The following is a 6,447-nucleotide window of genomic DNA, read 5'->3' as shown; positions in this document are numbered from 1 at the left end:
ACTAAGGATTCTGCTCTGTGTGCTCACTAATGCATCCCAAATGCCCACCACAGTGCCTGGCACTTAGCAGGTGCTCAGCAAACTTTTACTGAAGAAACAAAAACAAGCCGGTCTTGCTAGTCTGAGCGAGAAGCTCCCTGCATCCTAGAATCTTTCATTTCAGCTGTAGGATTCTCGAGATATCCCTTCCCCATTCCCAGAGATACTGATTTGGCAGAGTTTGGGCGGTCCCGGGAACGTGCGTTTACACGAGTTTCCCATGATCACTCGGTTCTCCATCACAGAGGAACCTTGGCAGCAGATGACTCAAGCCTCATGGCCTCCCCCTCTCCTCATCTCACCACTATCCCTCTCCGATTGCAGTCATCTAAAAACCCCATCTTAGCATCTGTAATGGTCACTGTGCCGGGGTTAATATTATTTTGTGAGGCACAGAAACCCAGCAGAGGCCCTTAAGTGAATACTTGGTAATAGAACAATCAAGTTAAAAGATCGGTGTGACACAGAGCATGAAATAGGAAAGTATCGTGGCCAATTGATTTGGACCACACTTATGGGTTTGTGAAATGAATTTCATTTTCTGGACCAAATGGAAGTCTTGCTTATAAATCACTGCCGATCTTGGAGATTAATAAAGGAAACAGGCTTGATTAAGGATTCAGAGTGTTGGGTCCATTGCAGATTTATAGGCCCAGAGGTCTTGCCACAGGGATTTCAAGACGTCCCACCTGTTAATTGTCATTTAGGAAGATTAATCCCGGGGCTTCTGGCTAAGAATTGAAGACGAGGTCAGAGCCCTGCTTGGGAAGGAATGTAGGTTCTAGGAAAGGCACTTCTCCATGCTATCCCAACCCTCATGTTGCCTTTGATATAACAATCTGCAGAATTCTTCCTAGACTCTGGACAGGTCGGGAATTTGATCTGAAAACTATCTATCTCTATTAACACTTGGCAGAGCAGAGTTGAGTCAAGGTTGAAAACTAAAAGAAAATGAAAGCAACAGGAAGGGGGAAGGTGTTGAATGAATTCGAATAAATGCAAAAAAGGTCTTCATCCGCTCTCTGATGTTTCCACAACCCTGTATGAGTGGAGAGGTTTACATTTAGCACTGGAGCATTTGGCATTTGATAGTATCTTCAGAATTCCTTATCTGCCAAAGGCTGAAGTTAAAGACCAAAAAGAGAGAGCGGAGCTTGGGAAGCCAGCAGGAGGAAGGGAGACAGGACCGTTTTAACCAGTTTGCTGGGACAGAGCCAATTCCTGTCTTTTGGTGAAATGTCACAGTGTGGGGTCCAGTATTTGCAGGTGGGTGCTCTGCAAATGGGAAGTCACATGACTTTAGCATTCTACTCTGTAGTGTTATTGGCCCTGATGGCTTAAAATCTAGCAAAAGTTAGAAGTCAGGATGGTGTTCATAAAGACCAGAAGGGAGTGAGAAGGAAGCTGTTTGAGGTGGTATTAATGTTCTACAGGCTGCTCTGGATGTGTTCAGTTTGTGAAGTTTTATTAAGTTTCACACTTAACATTTTCACTTTCCTGATAACCTATATTTCAATAAAAAGTTAAAATGTGCCAGGCTCGGTGGCTCAGCCTGTAATTCCATGCTTTGGGAGGCTGAGGTGAGTGGATTGCCTGAGCCCACGAGTTCGAGACCCACCTGGGCAACCGGGTGAGACATCATCTCTACAATAAATCAAAAAATTAGCCAGGTATGGTAACACGTGCCTGTAGTTCCAGCTACTTGGAAGGCTGAGGCGGAAGGATCGCCGGAGCCCAGCTAGTCGAGGCTGCGGTGGCCGGGAGCGGCCACTGCACTCCAGTCTGGGCGACAGAGTGAGACTCCAACTCAAAAAAAAAAAAAGAAAGTGAAAACACCATTTAGGAAGCCTTGTGTACAACTTAATTTCCTTCTCCCTCCTCCCTCTCTTCCTCCCTCCCTCTCTCTCTCCTTCCTTCCAACTTCCTTTTATCCTCCCTTCCCTCTCTCTTCCTCTCTCTCTCTCCCTCCTTCCCTTCCCTTGTCTTTCCTTCCTCCCGCAAGCCCCACATGCCTACTCTGTTCATTCTACATAATGATGTCTTACTTTCTTCAGAGCACCTGTCATTATCTAAAATTACCTTGTCATTGCTTTGTTTTGTTTACTGATGTTGCTTCTGTCCTCTGCCCCCAGTAGAATGCAACCTCACCAGGCAAGGTACCCAGTCTTTCTCACTCACCCCTGTATCCCCAGAGCCTGGCAAGTTCCTGGAACACAGTAAACACTTGGAATATTTGTTGGTTTCTCAAATGAAAGAAATAAAGGTTAGCAATCTTAGCCAGCACGCTAAGTTCTGGAGTTTTCCCCATGTACCCCTCTATTGTAGTACCTAGTTGCATGGTCATTTCAAGCCAGCAAATACTACTGGGCATCTACATGGCTCTGGAATTGTGGCAAAGAACAAAAAAGAAAGAGTCCTGTGCACCCCCTCTGCTCTCAGGAGCTTAGAGTTAAAAAATAATTCAGGTGACAGATGATACTTGTAAAAGGGGAAAAATAAAGTGCTGTTGAATTAGGAAGAGCACCATTAGAAATCAGACAGAAGGTGGACTCGGTGGCTCAGCCTGTAATCCCGCGCCTTTGGGAGGCTGAGGTGAGTGAATTGCCTGAGCCCGTGGGTTCGAGACCCGCCTGGGCAGTGAGACCTCATGTCTACAATAAATCAAAAAATCAGCCAGACGTGGTAGCACGTGCCTGTAATTCCAGCTACTTGGAAGGCTGAGGAGGAAGGATCGCCGGAGCCCAGCAGGTCGAGGCTGCGGTGGCCGGGAGCGGCCACTGCACTCCAGTCTGGGCGACCGAGTGAGACTCCAACTCAAAAAAAAAAAAAGAAATCAGACAGAAAGAAGCAGATGTTCAATGGGACACTCAGCAAAGAGCTGAATCACCTTGATGACGGAAGCAAGGATGAAAAGCACAGACCAGCTTCCAAGAACCCTAAGGCCCCTTTCACCAGAAAGCTCTCCTAGATTCCCTTTATCATCCTATCATAGGCCCATTTACATTGAGTCCGTCTGAATGAGTCAGAATCTCCTGAAACAAGTGGCAAGGACTGAGATTTGTCCCCTCTAAATTCATGTGTGGAAGCCCTAACCCCTATGTGACTGTATTTGGAGGCAGGGCCTTCAAGGAGGGGGGTAAGGTTAAATACGATCATAAGGGGGAATCCCTGATTTGACAGGACTGGTGGCCTTAGAACAGGAGGAAGACATCAGAGCCCTCTCTCACTCCACACACACAGATGTAAGGCCGTGTGAGGACAGAGCAAGAAGGTGGCAGTCTGTAAGCTAAGGAATGAGGCCTCACCAGAAATAAATGTGTCTGGCACCTTGATCCTGGACTTCCAGCCTCCAGAACTGTGAGAAAATTTCATTTCTGCTCTTTAAGCCACTCATTAGTCTGCAGTATTTTGTTATGGCAGCTCGAGCAGACTAATATACCAAGTATATCTGATGTTGCAGCTTTCATATGTGAAATTTATAAATAATCAATAATCTTTAGATAATTTAAATATAAATCGTTTTTAAATTTTTAAATATAGTATATTATAGTCCATGTTATTTAAAAATAATATAAAGTATTATTTATATTAGCTGAGACTCTGCTAATGCTGTTATACCACAAAGGTCTTTAAGGGAACAGCATTTATTTACCAACAAGAATAATTCACTATCAGTATATTAGTAGATAACCTTTAAATTCTGCCAGATAGGAGAGATCAAAAGGCACTATTGGAAGTAATTTAAACATTGGCCTTGTCAAGCCGCTTAGCATACCATTCTTCCAGGTCATCCATTCATCTAATGAACACTTATTAAGCACCAACCATGTACCCAGAAAACAGCAGTGACCAAGGTATACCAAGTCCTGCCTTCATGAGACTGTTCTTAAACAACAGAAGGACCTAGAGAAGAGGATTTCAGACAGAGGGTACAAGTACAAACTTTCTGAGGCAAAAACAAGTTCATGTAAAAGCTTCCTCATTCGAAAGCTGGGCTCATCATTGGGTTTGAAGGGTGGAGTAAATGATAAATAACTATTTGTTGTTTGAGCAAAATACAGTCATATCCTAGGCTCACCTTACACCCACAAGCAGATGTGGGTATACCAGAAGTCCCTAGAGCACTGTAGCAGACTGAATCCGAGGGTTTGAGTTCAAATACCTGCCCCAACCCTTGTCATTATCAGGGGCAATTGAGGGACTAGTGTACTTGGGAAAGGAAGCCAACATTTATGCAGTTGAATTCTGTGTTGCCCAACCTATTTAAAAAGTGGCGAGCTCATTGGAAATATAAAATCCCTGGCCCTACCTCGACCTATAGACACAGAACCTGCATTTTAACAGATTCATGTAAACATGATAGGTTGAGATTCATTGCTCTAGAAAACAGTGTATATTCATTATTTTATTTCTTCCTTGGAAAACATACATTAAAATGCATCTATGTCCAAAACATGACTATGTCATCCTCCCCCTTGTCTTCAATTCATACTACCTTCTTTTTAGAGTCTCAGAGAAACACAATGACCACGAAGGATGCAAAGACAAGATTCAGGAGAAAGATTTGGATCTTAAAAGAGCAGATCAGTCAGGGGGCCTGGAAGGAAAGAATCTCAGAAATGTTTGTTCTTCAATTTTTGTTCAGCCTATCCCAGAAATCAGAGTCAAATGGGGATAAATTCCCCCGAGGAAAACCAAGTTCAACCCGCCCCCGCTGCATCATGGCTTGTGTGCTTTAACGGGGAGCAAGGGAGAGTGCTTTGAAATAAGCTCTTGTAATGTACCAGAAAGGGGGACAATTACCAGCATCGGGAGCACATGGCTTCAAGCTCTCCAGGCCTTCTGGACCCGGGGTTTGTCTTCCCTGAGGAATCAGATTGTGGACACTCGTGAATCGTGTTATCTTTGAGGGGTGGGGGGAAGAAGTCCTGGGATTTGCTTCCACACAGCTGGTGCAGCAAGGGGTCATTTGTCCAGAAAATTAGGGCTGCCTCGCCTACAAAATTCTAAGTGGGAAGAGTATGGGGTCAGTTGAAATGGTTTCAGCGTCCACGAGTCAAATGAAAAGGCACAAAGAAGGGGATGATCCATAATTCAGCAGCCCCGCAAGAGCAGAATAACTACATCAGAGGGGAGTACATGCACATGCAGGATGGGTTCCATGGCCTAGCGTCTTCAGGAAAATGATTATGATTATTTTGCACAGGAAGGAAAAATGTTTCCAAGAATCAATAAAGGACACTGTTCAGAAACGTCCATAAGCTGGTGTAAGAGACAGGACAGGAAGGGCCTGAGCATCTATTTAACAGATCGTTTAAAGGTACTGAAAGTGCAATCAATTACTTGGGCAATTTTCTAACTTTAGAGCATCATCCTAAAGGTGGTTTTTTCCATTCCCCATCCCTCAAATTCCTCCTCTCGGGTCAGTCAATTCTGCCCACCCTCCAGCAGCCAATTGGGAGAGTACAAAGAACCATGCACTCAGTGGCTCACAGGAGTTCAGAGAGTGCCCCCTTGACCACCTCTTCCCCATCACTGGGTTGGGATGGGAACGAATCAGGAAGGAAAATACAAACCCCACCCCCAAAGTCACATGCTAGGCAGCACAGATTCACAGATAAATGCAAGTGAGGGTCCTCTAGAGCAGGGGTCAGCAACTTTTTTGGTAAAAAGGCAGACAGTAAATATTTCAGATGTTGCAAATCATAAAGTTTCTGTTGCAACTAGTCAGTTCTGTCATTGTAGTGTGAAAGCAGCCATAGGACATATAAGTGAATGAATGCATGTGAATTATTTCAATAAAACTTTATTGACAAAACGAGCAGTGGGCCAGATTTGGCTCACAGGCTAGAGTTTACTAATCCCTGGTCTAGAACAATTTCATCCTATTTTCTCATTTTACAGATGGAAAAACCAAGACTCAAGCAGGAAATGACTTACCCGAGGTCACACACCTTGGTCAAGACAGAACTCTGGTGGAAAGCCTAAAATGTTGACTCTGTCTTCTAATGCCCTCTCCACAGCACCACATGACCCATCTTCCCCCTATTTTCTGGCCTTCCTTCCCTCTATTAATTGCCTAACACCAGGGATACCATATATAAGCCAACACAGTGCCTGCATGTACTAGTACTTAATACTAGTACTATAGTAGGAAATTATTTCAAAAATAAGCTTACTTAAAGAACCTGCATTAGGCTTGTGTTGGTTTGTAAATACTAGTATTCTAAAAACCACTGCAATTGCATTGTTAGAAGAGTGCTATTCTGAGGCATACACTACCCTGGATAATATATTTTCTCTTTTTGTATATAGTTATTTGTGAATTTATTATACACCTAATCATGTTGAGTGAAGGGAAAATTTTTTTTATTGTAAATAAGAGGTGGAAGGAGAAATTGCTCATGA

This window comes from Carlito syrichta, unplaced genomic scaffold (assembly GCF_000164805.1).
Source record: "Carlito syrichta isolate Samal-C Ts95f unplaced genomic scaffold, Tarsius_syrichta-2.0.1 Scaffold314745, whole genome shotgun sequence".
NCBI classification, from domain to species: domain Eukaryota; kingdom Metazoa; phylum Chordata; class Mammalia; order Primates; family Tarsiidae; genus Carlito; species Carlito syrichta.
Note: the sequence above shows the minus strand (reverse complement) of the source record.